The 17,934-nt window shown below is 43.1% G+C and overlaps 1 long non-coding RNA gene across 1 annotated transcript; it reads right to left on the minus strand.

The window, feature by feature from the left end:
• Positions 1-1,466: 1,466 nt before the first annotated feature.
• Positions 1,467-11,714, minus strand: LOC138359734 (uncharacterized). The gene is made up of 2 exons (XR_011226028.1): positions 11,203-11,714; positions 1,467-3,654 (listed from the first exon to the last, which is right to left on the minus strand). It is a non-coding gene; the product is annotated as an uncharacterized lncRNA (long non-coding RNA).
• Positions 11,715-17,934: the final 6,220 nt, after the last annotated feature.

Consider the following 17,934-nt stretch of genomic DNA (forward strand, 5'->3'; position numbering starts at 1 on the left):
GAGACTCAGTTTCAGCTTCTATATAATTCCGTTTCGCCTCTCAGTTTCTGTCAGTTAGTTTATTTATTTATATATATGTATACAACAAGGTACTTTGGGTTTATGAGAGTACATAGCATTGATGTTTTTACATTCTTGAAAAGCCACTAACACGCATAGCGTTTCGGGCCCTTAATCTAACAGATAATATTAAGTAGGTAATTTGTAGCAAAATTTAAATATGTTAACAGGTACATTGTAAGCAAACTAAGAAAATTAGTAGGTACATTATAGTAAAGTTTAAGGGTTATCAGTAGATACAGTGTCAGGTCACAATTAGCAGTCAGGTCACTGCCGGAAAGCTTCACTGAGAGTGAAAAGAAATCTCTCACCCTCGATATGTTCTGGGACCTCTCCTTCTTCCCCCATCCAAAGTCTGTATATCGATAATTGGTTATTACAACATACATACATACATACATACATACATACATACATACATACATATACATACATATATATACATACATATATATACATATATATACATACATATATATACACACATATATATACATACATATATATACATACATATATATACATACATATATATACATACATATATATACATACATATATATACATACATATATACACATACATATATACACATACATACATACATATATATATATATATATATATATATGGAGAAACCGGTGTTCCCAAAACACGAGTCCGGCGCCATGGATTAATTATGCTTTCAATACTTCCAAGGATTCCTCTAGCTCCTCCTTACCCCTCGTTTAATGTAAGGATTGCCTGTACGTAAAGTGTCGCTCTACACACATCCTTATGTGTCCACTTGTACATATTGCTCTTTTTTCTTACCCCCGTGAGTATAGGAGGGTCTCACTTTTGTGAAGGGGGTCCGTAGAATTACCCAAAGCTACCCAAAGCCTGCTTGCATTACGTAAGTAATGAATATATATGGTATATTTACTCACTATAATGTTGGGGCTGAATGCAGAACATGAATAAACCTATTTTAATTCTGAAATAATCAAATTTCATAACGACATTAGAAATAAATATGTGACAGGTGACGCCATAGAAAGTCGACGGTCCAAGCAACAATGCTGTGGAATTACTTATTCAAGATAAATAACTCCACATAGCCCCTGGCGGCCCCCTGTCGTGTAACTTTTTGCACATCCTAGTCCATGGGTTAAGGTGCACATCTGTGGTTATCCACAACATTGGTTCGATCGTGCTGTCCTGCTCTAAAGATTATATCATTGATTTATCACATTGTGTACAATATCTTTATACATTTAATATTTTTTATGTTCGACATACAATACTGTGGTGTAAATACTTTCTAATGAAAGGATTCTAAATGGGAAATTGTAAACAACGCCACACTTTAGGGATGGCATGTGACTGAAAGCTTTATTGTACAGATTTTAATGGACAACAAGATCCACAGCATTCACCCTTTATTTGTGCACATGATAGGACATACATTTGTGCATAATTTGATGCAGAAATCCCATGGAAAAAGCACTGTTTGAATTTTTTAGTAATATTAATTTAAAATTATCAGTCTTGGAGGAATTCTGCATTATCTAGATGCCAAATTCATTGTACAGGTCACTGGCTAGATTAAAATCCCTATCTTGGACCAGGTTCCCATGTAGTACAAAATCCACTGAATTTATATTCAATATAGTATTGTATAGTGAATATTCTTTGCTTGAGCCAGTGAGCCCAACCACCTTACTGATACATCTCAGCGTAATACTGTAATGGGAAGGAGAGATACTGTATACAGTATAGTAACGGGAGGAACACGCAGTCAACAAGGTAGTACCGATAAAATCCTGATATACCATATAATTCAACATGACAAATGCACTATTGAAAGGAGAAGATAATTATATATTATGGTAAAAGGTTTACTATGAAATACAAAAGTACATATTTAACAATAATACATATGGCCTGCATTAATATATATTTTATACACTAAGTATAGTACTGTATAAACTGTTATACATACTGTACTTACAACCTGTAACTATATTTTAGAAATTCTAAATTCTGATACAGTCAAAATAAGAAATTAAGGAATGATATGTTTCCTTTGTAACCATAAAACAACAACTTTGCATAACTAAGCAAAATGGAAGAGGAGGCAGTCCTAAAAGAGGAATTAACAATTTACTGTAGAATCTGTCTTTATCCCCATGAACGCCCCTCTGATGAAGTAACCACAACTGAAACCTATTCAGGTAGCCCTATCTTAACATGCTCTTCTGATTTGTCCTCTTTCGTTTATGTCTAAGAATTATTAGCCAGCAGTAACTGGTTGGAGTTAATGTAATTTCATGATCAAAAAGATATTATGCAGTTGATGTCACCTCGAAGAAAACTATAAAATCAGTGCTAGTGACTAATAACTTTGCCTGTCATCCGATCAGGTGACAGCCTGGCTCTACTGAATGGACAGTACTGTACTGTACTCCAAAAGTCTCCCTTCCCCCATACTGACTGCCTACCATTCCACTCCCAATTCCCTTTCACTCTTCTATTTCTAACGTGGTGATCAAGTCTTCCTTTTATGTCTAATATGGAGGCTATCTACTGTACTAATGTGGTTGTCACTCGAGGATCAACTCGTATGGTACTTCATATTCCAGGATATTTCAAGCTTTGACCTTCATGCTATTGCCTTTTACACTGGCATGAATGACATGATAATGTTATGGGACAATACAAATTTGTCCATTTGTTAAAGAAAAAAAAAGACAAGCTGCTTACAAGAAACTTTTGGATGGGAGTATAACACAAGAATTATATAGTGCAGGCTACACAAATTAAAAGATTAACAAACCAAGCCATTTTGTAACTCATGCACATCATCAAATGTTGGCACTGTTCCATATTGCACATCATAATACAAACCTGGCACCATTAGCTAGTTTATTAAAACTAAAATTGTCACTGTCATTCAGCAGTACAATTTTAATACAAGTATGGTGAGGCAATTATACATTTCCATTCAATACAATACAATACAATTTTATTTAGGTAAGGTACATACATAAAATAAATTTTTACAAGGATTGGTTGACTTATAGGTAGAGCTAGTGCATACAATGCCTAAAGCCACTATTACGCAAAGCGTTTCGGGCATGATAAACTTAAATGACAAGCTTAATACTAATTGAGCATAATGAGTAGAATGAAAACAAGAAATGGAAACATAGATGAAAAAGCAGCACAAATACAATTATGTCGACAAACAGCGCTCTTTAAAGAAAAACAGACATTGGTTGACAATAGAAGGGTAAGGTAGGTTATAGGGAATTTATTAGGTATATCTTCGTTTTTAACTTAAACTGGTTGAGAGAGGTACAGTCTTTAACATGGTTGGGAAGGTCATTCCACATTCTGGGCCCCTTGATTTGTAGAGCATTTCTAGTTTGATTAAGTCGTACTCTAGCATGTCGTCGTACGACTTAATTATGAATAAAAATTGAATAAAGCTTTACGCTTTATTCAACCAAAAACAATCGATAATATAGAACTGTTTATATATTGGACCATGGAGGTGTCATTGGCTGTGGGTTTTGAAGGTAGGACATCACAACTGCAGAAATGGACAACCTGAAATGTTAATATAATTAGTAAATTATTTGTGACAAGCAAATAAAAGTATATTTGTTTAATTATGATAATTTACTTTGAAAATCAGAACTATTAGCCAGTAACAATGGGTTGGATTAATGTAATTTAAATTACATTCAATAACAAAAGACAATTATGCAAGTGTTGTCACCCTTAGGAAAATCATGAAGTCAGTGCTATAGTGACTGACAAGTAAGCTCAGAAAACTACTGACAGGGCTCTCCCAAAAATAACAAATCAGAGCAAGAGAGATTGTTGAAACACAGGGAATACAGAGGACATACTCAGCACACAAACAAAATAAAGTACATAAATTATTGGGACCATTTGAAGCTCCCAAAATGTACTCTGGAAAGGAGACAAGAGAGGTATCATGTACTGTATACATGGACTGAACTCCAGGTCCAAAATTTGCACAGTATTATAACATAGTGGAGCGAACAATATGGTAGGAAATGCAGAATAGCGCAAGTGAAGAAAAAATGTGCCACAGAAACAGTCATAGAACACTGTATGAATATCCAGGTCCAAAATTTGCACAATATTATAACAGATGCAATACCGATGATGATACTTTTCAAAACGCTTGTGCTCTCTAGAGTGGAGTACTGCTGCACAATGACAGCCCCTTTTCAAAGCTGGAGAAATTGCTGACATGGAGAGTGTGCAGAGATCCTTTACTGCTAGAATCCACCCAGTAAAACATCTAAACTATTGGGACCGACTAAAGAGCCTAAATCTGTACTCCCTTGAGCGCAGGCGGGAGAGATACATAATAATTTACACGTGGAAAATATTAGAGGGGCTGGTCCCAAACCTGCACACAGAAATAACATCACATGAGACCAGAAGACATGGAAGGATGTGCAGAATACCCCCGTTGAAAAGCGGAGGTGCAACAAGTACTCCGAGAGAGAACTCTATCAACATCAGAGGCCCGAGACTGTTCAACACGCTTCCGCTACACATAAGGGGCATAACTGGCCGACCCCTCACAGTGTTCAAGAGAGAACTGGATAAGCACCTCCAAAGGATATTTGATCAACCAGGCTGTGACTCATACGTCAGGCTGCGAGCAGCCGCGTCCAACAGCCTGGTTGATCAGTTCAGCAACCAAGAGGCCTGGTCGACGACCGGGCCGCGGGGACGCTAAGCCCCGGAAGCACCTCAAGGTAACCTCAAGGTAAGGTAAGGTAGTGGAGCGAACAATATGGTAGGAAATGCAGAATATCGCAAGTGAAGAATAAAGGTGCCACAGGAACCCACCCTGAGCCCGACCAAGAACCTACCCCGAGCCCTACAGAGGTTCCCCAAGCCCGAGAGCCTATCCCGATCCCGAAAGAGCTCACCCCGAGCCTGACCGGGAGCCAACCCCAAACCCTACCAAGAACCCACCCCCAAGCCCTACCAAGAACCCACCCCCAAGCCCTACCAAGAACCCAGCCCTAATACCTAACAAGAACCCACCCCAAGCCCTACCAATAACCCACCCGAAGCTGGACAGACACCCACCTGGAGCCCGAACAGTCACCCACCCGGAGCCCGCCAGTTGAGTGAACTGGAACCCGTCAGTTGAGTACCTGGAGCCCGCCCCGAGCCCTACCGAGAACCCACCCTGAGCCCGACCAAGAACCTACCTCGAGCCCAACAGAGGTTCCTTAAGCCCGAGAGCCTATCCCGATCCCGAAAGAGCCCAGCCCGACCCCTACCGAGAACCCACCCCCCCAAGCCCTACCGAGAACCCCCCCCCCCCAAGCCCTACCGAGATCCCACCCCCCCCAAGCCCTACCGAGAACCCACCCCCCCAAGCCCTACCGAGAACCCACCCCCCCAAGCCCTACCGAGAACCCACCCCCCCAAGCCCTACCGAGAACCCACCCCCCCCAAGCCCTACCGAGAACCCACCCCCCCCAAGCCCTACCGAGAACCCACCCCCCCAAGCCCTACCGAGAACCCACCCCCCCAAGCCCTACCGAGAACCCACCCCCCCAAGCCCTACCGAGAACCCACCCCCCCAAGCCCTACCGAGAACCCACTCCCCCAAGCCCTATCGAGAACCCCCCCCCCAAGCCCTACCGAGAACCCACCCCCCAAGCCCTACTGAGAACCCACCCCCCAAGCCCTACCGAGAACCCAGCCCCAAGCCCTTACCGAGAACCCAGCCCAAAGCCCTACCGAGAACCCAGCCCAAAGCCCTACCGAGAACCCAGCCCCAATACCTACCAAGAACCCACCCCAAGCCCTACCAAGAACCCACCCGAAGCTGGACAGACACCCACCTGGAGCCCGAACAGTCACCCACCCGGAGCCCGACCAGTCAAACACCCGGAGCCCGCCAGTTTAGTAAACCGGAGCCCGCCAGTTGAGTGAACTGGAACCCATCAGTTGAGTACCTGGAGCCCGCCCCGAGCCCTACCGAGAACCCACCCTGAGCCCAACAAAGAACCTACCCCGAGCCCTACAGAGGTTCCCCAAGCCCGAGAGCCTATCCCGATCCCGAAAGAGCCCACCCCGAGCCTGACCGGGAGCCAACCCCAAACCCTACCAAGAACCCACCCCCAAGCCCTACCAAGAACCCACCCCCAAGCCCTACCAAGAACCCACCCCCAAGCCCTACCAAGAACCCTGCCCTAATACCTACCAAGAACCCACCCCAAGCCCTACCAATAACTCACCCGAAGCTGGACAGACACCCACCTGGAGCCCGAACAGTCACCCACCCGGAGCCCGACCAGTCAAACACCCGGAGCCCGCCAGTTTAGTAAACCGGAGCTCGCCAGTTGAGTGAACCGGAGCCCGCCAGTTGAGTGAACTGGAACCCATCAGTTGAGTACCTGGAGCCCGCCCCGAGCCCTACCGAGAACCCACCCTGAGCCCGACAAAGAACCTACCCCGAGCCCTACAGAGTTTCCCCAAGCCCGAGAGCCTATCCCGATCCCGAAAGAGCCCACCCCGAGCCTGACCGGGAGCCAACCCCAAACCCTACCAAGAACCCACCCCCAAGCCCTACCAAGAACCCACCCCCAAGCCCTACCAAGAACCCACCCCCAAGCCCTACCAAGAACCCTGCCCTAATACCTACCAAGAACCCACCCCAAGCCCTACCAAGAACCCACCCGAAGCTGGACAGACACCCACCTGGAGCCCGAACAGTCACCCACCCGGAGCCCGACCAGTCAAACACCCGGAGCCCGCCAGTTTAGTAAACCGGAGCCCGCCAGTTGAGTGAACCGGAGCCCGCCAGTTGAGTGAACTGGAACCCGTCAGTTGAGTACCTGGAGCCCGCCCCGAGCCTTACCGAGAACCCACCCTGAGCCCGACCAAGAACCTACCCCGATCCCTACAGAGGTTCCCCAAGCCCGAGAGCCTATCCCGATCCCGAAAGAGCCCGCCCCGACCCCTACCGAGAACCCACCCCCCCAAGCCCTACCGAGAACCCACCCCCCCAAGCCCTACCGAGAACCCCCCCCCCAAGCCCTACCGAGAACCCACCCCCCAAGCCCTACCGAGAACCCCCCCCCCAAGCCCTACCGAGAACCCACCCCCCAAGCCCTACCGAGAACCCACCCCCCCAAGCCCTACCGAGAACCCACTCCCCCAAGCCCTACCGAGAACCCACCGCCCCAAACCCTACCGAGAACCCACCCCCCAAGCCCTGCCGAGAACCCAGCCCAAAGCCCTACCGAGAACCCAGCCCAAAGCCCTATCGAGAACCCAGCCCCAATACCTACCAAGAACCCACCCCAAACCCTACCAAGGACCCACCCGAAGCTGGACAGACACCCACCTGGAGCCCGAACAGTCACCCACCCGGAGCCCGACCAGTCAAACACCCGGAGCCCGCCAGTTTAGTAAACCGGAGCCCGCCAGTTGAGTAAACCGGAGCCCGCCAGTTGAGTGAACTGGAACCCGTCAGTTGAGTACCTGGAGCCCGCCCCGAGCCCTACCGAGAACCCATCCTGAGCCCGACCAAGAACCTACCCCGAGCCCTACAGAGGTTCCCCAAGCCCGAGAGCCTATCCCGATCCCGAAAGAGCCCACCCCGAGCCCTACCGAGAACCCACCCCCCAAGCCCTACCAAGAACTCACCCCCCAAGCCCTACCGAGAACCCACCCCCCAAGCCCTACCGAGAACCCACCCCCCAAGCCCTACCGAGAACCCACCCCCCAAGCCCTACCGAGAACCCAGCCCCAAGCCCTACCGAGAACCCAGCCCCAAGCCCTACCGAGAACTCAGCCCCAAGCCCTACCGAGAACTCAGCCCCAAGCCCTACCGAGAACTCAGCCCCAAGCCCTACCGAGAACTCAGCCCCAAGCCCTACCGAGAACCCACCCCCAAGCCCTACCGAGAACCCACCCCAAGCCCTACCGAGAACCCACCCCCAAGCCCCACCGAGAACCCCCCCCCAAGCCCTACCGAGAACCCACCCGAAGCCGGACAGACACCCACCTGGAGCCCGAACAGTCACCCACCCGGAGCCCGACCAGTCAAACACCCGGAGCCCGCCAGTTTAGTAAACCGGAGCCCGCCAGTTGAGTGAACCGGAGCCCGCCAGTTGTGTGAACTGGAACCCGTCAGTTGAGTACCTGGAGCCCGCCCCGAGCCCGACCGAGAACCCACCCAGAGCCCTACCGAGAACCCACCCTGATCCCTACAGAGAACCTACCCCTAGTCCTACCATGAAAACACCCTGAGCCCTACAGAGAACCCACCCTGGGCCCGACCAAGAACCTACCCCGAGCCCTACAGAGGTACCCCAAGCCCGAGAGCCCATCCTGAACCCGAAAGAGCCCACCCTGAGCCTGACCGGGAGCCAACCCTAAGTCCTACCAAGAACCCACCCGAAGCCCTACCAAGAACATACCCGAAGCCGGACAGACACCCACCTGGAGCCCGAACAGTCACCCACCCGGAGCCCGACCAGTCAAACACCCGGAGCCCGCCAGTTTAATAAACCGGAGCCCGCCAGTTGAGTGAACCGGAGCCCGCCAGTTGAGTGAACTGGAACCCGTCAGTTGAGTACCTGGAGCCCGCCCCGAGCCCTACCGAGAACCCACCCCGAGCCCTACAGAGAACCCAACCCCCCCGAGCCCTACCAAGAACCCACACCCCCCGATCCCTACCAAGAACCCACACCCCCCCCCGAGCCCTACCAAGAACCCACACCCCCCGAGCCCTACCAAGAACCTACACCCCCCCAAGCCCTACCAAGAACCTATACACCCCCCCAAGCCCTACCAAGAACCCACACCCCCCCAAGCCCTACCAAGAACCCACACCCCCCCAAGCCCTACCAAGTACCCACACCCCCCCAAGCCCTACCAAATACCCACACCCCCACAAGCCCTACCAAGAACCCACACCCCCAAGCCCTACCAAGTACCCACACCCCCCCAAGCCCTACCAAATACCCACACCCCCCCAAGCCCTACCAAGAACCCACACCCCCCCAAGCCCTACCAAGAACCCACACCCCCCAAGCCCTACCAAGAACCCACACCCCCCCAAGCCCTACCAAGAACCCACACCCCCCCAAGCCCTACCAAGAACCCCCCCCCCCAAGCCCTACCAAGAACCCCCCCCCAAGCCCTACCAAGAACCCACACCCCCCCAAGCCCTACCAAGTACCCACACCCCCCCAAGCCCTACCAAGTACCCACACCCCCCCCCAAGCCCTACCAAGAACCCACACCCCCCAAGCCCTACCAAGAACCCACCCGAAGCCGGACAGACACCCACCTGGAGCCCGAACAGTCACCCACCCAGAGCCCGCCAGTTGAGTACCTAAAGCTTGCCCGGAGCCCCGACTGACAACCCACCCCGGAGCCCCGACCGACAACCCACCCCGAAGCCCCGACCGACAACGCACCCCGGAGCCCCGACCGACAACCCACCCCGGAGCCCCGACCGACAACCCACCCCGGAGCCCCAACCGACAACCCACCCCGGAGCCCCGACAGAGAACCCACTTGGGGCCCGACAGAGAACCCACTTGGGGCCCGACAGAGAACCCACTTGGGGCCCGACAGAGAACCCACTTGGGGCCCGACAGAGAACCCACTTGGAGCCCGACAGAGAACCCACTTGGAGCCCGACAGAGAACCCACTTGGAGCCCGACAGAGAACCCACTTGGAGCCCGACAGAGAACCCACTTGGAGCCCGACAGAGAACCCACTTGGAGCCCGACAGAGAACCCACTTGGAGCCCGACAGAGAACCCACTTGGAGCCCGACAGAGAACCCACCCCGCGCCCAACCTTTCATGGAGAAAATTGAACACCAGGCGACAAAAATAATTGCAGAATGAGGTCTAGTTTCATACCATGAACGGTTGAGGGTCACAGGGCTAACAACACTGCAAACTAGGCATGCCAGGATGGATCTCACCGAAACTATTAAAATATCGACTTGAATCGACTTGAGAATGGTCCAGGACGGACCGAAACTCGTCGTCCCTTCAACTTCTAGTGTGTGGTCTGGTCAACATACTTCAGCCACGTTATTGTGACTCATCGCCTGCCTATTAAAATATTGAACAGTTTCGAAGATATGGATCCAGAGAACAACTTCAAAAGGTCAGATGGAACACAAACAAGGAACAACGGTTTCAAGTCCAACAAGCCGCAGTGTAGGACTGAAAACATAAGCTATATTTTCACCCACAGGGTTATAAACCCATGGAACCGCCTATCTGCTAAAGCAGTAAATAACATAACACTTGAATTGTAAAATCCAATTTGAAAAAAAATCGGAACAGGCCGGGGGACCTGATCTGCTACCAGAAATTTTAGCCAAATATCCCCAGTCTGCTAACTGTAGGTAGTAACCGAGTGATTGTAACCTATCCACCGCTGCCCACTGGATGGGGGGCGGTGTGCAGGACAAACATAAATTGTGACACTAGCTCTCCACATATGTCAGGTGCTTAATTTAGAACCTGTACTTGAGGTCGATCTCGAACCCATTGTTGATGTGACGACTTATATTGAATTTTGTAACTAGCTCATCAAGATTGTAACTTGCTTAGCTAAATGAATTGTGGGGTTCAGTCCCTGAGCCCATTATGTGCCTCTGTAACCCTTTCCACTACCGCCCAGCAGAGGTGCAACAGGTACTCAGAGAGAACTATCAACATCAGAGGCCCGAGACTGTTCAACACGCTTCCACTACACATAAGGGACATAACTGGCCGACCCCTCACAGTGTTCAAGAGAGAACTGGATAAGCACCTCCAAAGGATACCTGATCAACCAGGCTGTGACGCATACGTCAGGCTGCGAGCAGCCGCGTCCAACAGCCTGGTTGATCAGTCCAGCAACCAGGATGCCTGGTCGACGACCGGGCCGCGGGAAGCACCTTAAGGTAGCCCACAAGATGGGTATGGGGTGCATAATAAACGAACTAAACTAACATTGATAGGCATTGTTCGAAGCAAACTCCATACGCGAAACCCCATTATATTATATAATTCTGTATACTGTGTATATATAAGATATAAATATGTCAAAAAGAATTATCACTCTTACCTGGAGCAATGTTGCTAATGTCGGAAATCAGCGGTACATGTTGTCGCGTTGGTGGCAGCGACAGTACTAAGCAGCTGAGCCTTCAAGGACCAACCGCCGTTTGAACGCCATTTTGAAATTCCAGGCGTACTACCCGAAAAGTGCGTAAACTAGTATTTGCGTGCATTATAGGCCATTCCAAGAAACCTTATTGCTATGAATATCTTGTTATCTAACAAACGAATTATTTATGTTAATATTTTTAGCACATATGTTAAATTAGGCCATTTTTCATTTAGAGGGGGTATATATATATAGCTATTTACATTTTAAGTTTGAAAAATTACCGTACAAAATTGAATGCAAAGATAAGATAAGATTTATTTATACAACCCTGTTTGGAAATTAACTCCTTTTACAATGAAATAAGACGCAAATAAGAACCTCAATTGTGTAGTGAATTTATGAATTTTGTTTTGATTAAAAGCTTAGGTAGTACAATGTACTACTTCTACTATTAATACCATATTATATATGAGGGGCTACTAAATAAAATTAAAGCACAAGCATGTTCACCTAATATCATTAGCTGACAGGTGAAATAATATGAAAGTCGGAAACTATTTGATTCTCTTAGAATTTCTACTAATCCTTTCTTTCGTCGAGACCAATATATGTCAGTGACCCCTCAGATAAATTTCATTTGCAGAAATCAAATTATTAAGACCGTTTCAAAGAAAACGAGTTAGATATACTTTTATATTTTACCTGAATTTACCCGAGTCTGCAGTTTAATGCTGATAAATGTAAAGTTCTGAGGCTAGGTAATGATGATAGAGTTACAAGATACCAGCTTGATGGTGTTGAGATTGCGAAGTCGGATTGCGAAAGGGATCTGGGAGATATGATTAGTAAGAATTTAAAAGAAAATGATCAATGCCTGAATGTTCGTAATAAGGCAAATAGGACACTGGGATTTATTAATCGAAGCGTTAGTAACAAGACACCCCTGCTGGTCGCCTGGGGCCAGATTCACGAAGCAGTTACGCCAGCACATACGAACATGTACATTTTTTCTCAACCTTTGGCGGCTTTGTTTACAATTATTAAACAGATAATGAGCTGCGAAGCACCAGGAGGCTGTTTATAACAATAACAACAGTTGATTGGCAAGTTTTCATGCTTGTAAACTGTTTAATAAATGTAACCAAAGCCGTCAAAGATTGAACAAAGAGGTACATGTTCGTAAGTACTTGCACTACTCTGCTTAAATTGTTGCAAATTTAATTGGTGATATTAATTAGTAGAATACGTATTTACAATAATAATACAGTATCTAGTATAAATAGCCACAAAACATTTAACGTCGGCGGATATGCCAGTAAACACTCTCCAGCTTATATCTTGGATAAGTCGCTCAACATTGTCGCTTGGACCGTCGACTTCCAATGGCGTCACCTGCCACATTTTTACTTCTAATTATTTTAAAGTTTAGTTAGTGGACTAATTTGTTATTTTTCTTGACATTAGGTATAAGAATAAACAAATGAAAAATAAGTTTATTACAAAAAAAAAAGGTTGAGATTTTTGAGGATGTTGCTAGACTGAAAGACACAGATACACTATTGAAAGCTTGCATAATGCACATTATTTTATTATTAATAACTGTCACTTCGTTATCACTTACTCTAACTTTCCTTTCCCAAATAATGGTTATACTGTACTGTACAATGTATGTTTTTTTGTTTGTATAAGAGTTCAGCAAATACACTTAAGACATGAAAGGTACTGTAGTTGTATTTTAAATATAGAAATTAAATTTATCATGTTTACTTGAATGCTTTGTTTTTGTTCATTTATTAATTTTGAAAATTATTGGAAATATTTTATTTACAAGATAATGTTTTGTAAGGATATTAACTAATTTTATCTCAATGAGTTTATATAAGTTTATATGAGTTTATAGTGACCATAGTCCAGCAACGAGACAACCGGGCCGCGGGGACGCTAAGCCCCAGAAACACTCCAAGGTATACATGTGTACCATTCTATTTTAAGATTTCTTGAGTATATTTACAAATACTGTACCAGTAGTTTGGGACATACCAAGCATCTCAGGGTTAACATTTGATGTAATGTGTCAAGATTTTTATATTACATAATTTATGCAAAAGTGGTAATAAATATTTTTCTATAAGGGGTTTTTATTATTTTATTCCAATTTGTAACTCCATTCAACTGGCTCGTCCATCGACTTGCACATCCATCAACCTGCTTACACTCGTCTATAATTGATGCAGCTTTCAAATAGCAAGAACAGTTACCATGCATTTACCGGTACTACTATATTTCAATAGCATATAATACAATAGTATTGAAAGTACAGTACAGTATTCTATTTTAAATATTGTGTCCATTTTACAGAGAAAACTACATAAGTACTTGAGGTTTCCCTGTGATATAAATGAAGCATGGAAAGGAATATAAAAGCTTATTGAATATGAAAAAATGCAGGACTTAATTGCTGCACCAAATGAGCAACATTTGCTATTCTGTGCAAGCATTTACTTCCTTAACTGCAGGGTCATCAACATTATGCACCTTGCAACACAGAATTCACTCTTCCATCAACTACCACCAAATGAGTGAAGCTAAACTTATGAATGGTTGTGGATAAGGAATAATTTGAATCTAAAGGCTATAATATTGTAATGAAGGATGTCTGTTTGGGTTTTGCTCATGCTGTAACATTAGCAGAACATGCACATGTTCTCCATATTTTCGAATATACATTTGTTAAAAAAAATTTATGTTATTTTTTAGGCACAAAAGGGCCAAGGATCTTACAGGCACTTTCAATTTATTCAGCGATATTGGAAATAAAATATACATTTATACTCATGAAATGCTGACATACATGCAGTAAAATATTCGTGCATATATTCTTCAGCTGATGGCATACAGTACAAAACATGCATCCATAGAGAATGAATGCATACATACATTTTCAAAATTATTTGTAATGATTTAAAATAGACACAGTAATTCATGTAGTGAGTCTGAAAGATTATTGCTCATTTAAACTTAAGTACAAACGATATGCATCTGTAACACAGTCACAGAAACAAAACTAAAATGTCATTACAAGATTTCTATACAGGAAACAATTAACACATTGTTGATGCACTTCCATAAGTACAGTAGAGCACTGTTTCTAAGGATCGAGCAAAATATATTGTACAAAATATTTGTTTAATAAACTTGAGTAAATTTATCAAGTCTGTAAATAAATAAAAATTAAATGAATGATAAAAACTAAATGAACAATAGAAACTAAACATAACTTATAAAGTGAATCTAAGTAAAGCATAACGAGACAATAACTACCCAGTAGTAGTAAACAGGAGTAACTGACCATAATAAAACTATACATTACACAGACTAAAAATTATAATATAAATTAAATTAAAGTGCAGCTGTGTATGCACAATGTGGAGGGGGGATCCTTTTCCACCATCAGCATGAGTGGTGAGGAGCCCCTTTCTTCAATCGCAAGTATATTTTGAAAATCAAAATTCTTGAACTGTGGTAAGAAATTCACAAGCATCTTGAAACAAAGAATACAGACAGGTAAATGTTACATTGTACAGTATTAATATGACCAATCAATATAGAATAGTTTATAGTTATTTTATTACTAGAGAGCTGTATAATATATATTTTATATATGTTTTATAGTTTGACATTTTCTCCTTTCCATTAAAGGATATTGTTATCAATAAAAAAGAATTGCAAAGCCCCAACATTAAAGGTTTCAAGGACACCATCTCTGCAAAATTAACCATTCAACAGGTAATAGACAAAATCAATGCTGTATTATAAACATCTATTTCAATGATACAACAACAATACACTCACTATTCCCACAACCCACAAGCATCAATGAATAATAAAGTCATTAAGAAATTGACATAATCTTAAAAAAGTCAAATATATCACAAGTCAGTATCAGATACTAGAGACTTGAGATTAACTACAATCATTACTAAAATATAGAACAATATTCTACTTTCAAAATAATGCTGATACACATCTAAAATTCTGTAATGTCAAAATTAATTTCTACATTCCTGATCATTGAGTTACTGTATAAAATATTACGAATTCATAATCAAATAAACATTAAAATATACATATACTGTACAGTTACAGTGGGGAATAAAATAAATATATATATATATATACATAAAAATATAAATTAATATACTGTACCTGAATAATACTGTATATGCAAAAAATTGCAAACAAGTGATTCATTTATGCAAAAATAGCTTCATGGACAAAGAAGCAATAATTTACAAGTGCTTAAACATATTAACATAGAATTAAAGAATACAGAACAGTGGAAAAAAATCTGATTTACTATTTATTTTTCGATATACAGTGCCATTTAAATGCAATATTATAATACTGTTCATTTTGATAACAGGATACAAAGTGCATAAACTAGTAATGTCTTTCTTTAAAGAAACCATTGCTTTTAAACACTGAATAAATATTTAAACCAAGATCACTATACAAGGGAAAATCAAGTCTAAGACTGAATTCAATGCAACATCATGAACTATTTCTTAGGAATATGAGCTCCTAAGCCTATAAATTCTTCAAACATAACTATGTTATATTACTACAATCATTACTATAAACAAATTGTAAACTACATTTTATGATTTGAAAGCACCAGGGAATGGATCAAATAAAAGCTTTATGTCTTATGAATAAGTTGAAAAAGGAAATTGCTCGATATGTAGACAAACTGTATAAAACTTAGCCTTTTACATTTGGAAGCACTACCATTAAAACTGTGAATGGACTGTCAAGAGACAAAATATTTATCTCGGTCATTTCAACAGTCTCATTCAGAATTACATTAATTTATGGGTTTGCCATGTACAGTATTCTCAAACTCCAACCTACATTACTGATACAGCAATTCCTATCTCCCACTTCAAAGACATGAATGCAAACCAAGCAGCAAAACTAGAGAAAGCCCTAGGATGAGACACCACATACCATTCATTGGAATTTTTTATACGACATAGCAACTTTTAGTTTACTTAATATGTTCAGAGAGCACTCAATGTTTTTGGGTGGTTGAGTGGGGGAGAAAAACTCCAACTACTGTATTCCCAAAGGAGGCATATTTCTAATTTGAACGATCAAAATTATTATCTGAACTTAACCCTCGCCCCTTCCTTCTATACTTCATGTAAGGGGCTTTTAACATTACATCAGATTATAAAAGTCCCCTCCCCCCCACCCTTTTTGCAGCAACAAGATTTTGGTAGAAAAGTGAGTCTCGGTGATTACCAGATCTAAGGTATAACATCACATCAATTGGTCCTCTGAGTTCACATGTCCCATAAGACCTCTGTCTTTCCTACTGAAAGCTATTTTATTTTATCTATGAAATACAAAATTGTTATTGTATCCAAAATGTACACAGCCTTTTTTTTATCAACCTTTCATGTTTGGAGGGTCTTTTTAAGACTAAGAGCAACAAGGAAAGGGAGTTCCAAGATGGAACAAGGCATCAATAATAACGACATTCATATTTAAATTTATCATTAACATGAGGACCACAATGACTTATTTTGAGTCAGTGTCTAGACTGTGTAAAATACCATGGTTAACCTTTACTACAGCATACTGTATATATTTACCACCAAAATGCATGAGCAATTCTTATTTTAGTAAATAACATTAACTTTTTAGGCACTTCAGTATTCTGAAATAGGCATACTGTTGTGTATTTACACTCAAGGAAAGCTCTTTAAATTTAGTCACAAAATCATACAGAGGGCAAGAGGATTGAATAGACCATTTTTCACACTTATAAATCTGTACTCTAAACTATAGCATAACTCATAAAGAACATTAATGATACTGTATATACTGTAGTGTGCAAGATTCATTAGGCAAACTGCTGTATATATAAATATTAAAACATTATAGCGGTCTGATGACGGTAACTGGTTTGAAATTTCACCTTCTTAACCATCCTTAACCACACACATGTAAACAATGCGAGCACAGTGATGGCAGAGCTTATGACCATCGTATTGGGTATGAAGGGAGCCAATATGAGATCATCTTCGGTGACATGCATTCACAACAAACTACGCCAGACCAACACATTTTTCTTCCTGTGATTTCCAGTGTTTTTCTCACCTCATCAATATAACATTTTGTGCTGGAATTTTGTGTACATGTGGTCATAATAGATTGGAAAAGTCTAAATTCTATCGGAACAATTGATAATATCTAAGGAATGTCATAGTGCTGCAGGTGCTGGAAAGGGCTCTTATTGCTACTGTGCAAGAAAAATTTGACTCTTCATTCATTCATTTTCTTGAAGAATGACTTGAGCACATTAATTATGATGCAATGTAGACTTTCAATGATGTAGACATTTACAATGAAGATGGTGAGGGGATGTACTTGCTTTAGATAATCAACATTATTTGCAAGTACAATACTCAAAATTTTGAGTATTGTACAAAATATTGTACTTGTACAATATTTTGAGTATTGATCATATCCTGTAGAAATAATGTTTCTATGAACACCTACGCCTGCACAGTGAGCAGGAGTACCCGTCAGGTATAGGCAAGTTTTAGGTATGGTAAATAGTTTATATATTGGCCATTTTTTTTTAAACCATTCAATAGAAGATATGTTGGGTCATGTTAA

The sequence above is a fragment of the Procambarus clarkii genome, chromosome 92, assembly GCF_040958095.1.
Source record: "Procambarus clarkii isolate CNS0578487 chromosome 92, FALCON_Pclarkii_2.0, whole genome shotgun sequence".
NCBI lineage: Eukaryota > Metazoa > Arthropoda > Malacostraca > Decapoda > Cambaridae > Procambarus > Procambarus clarkii.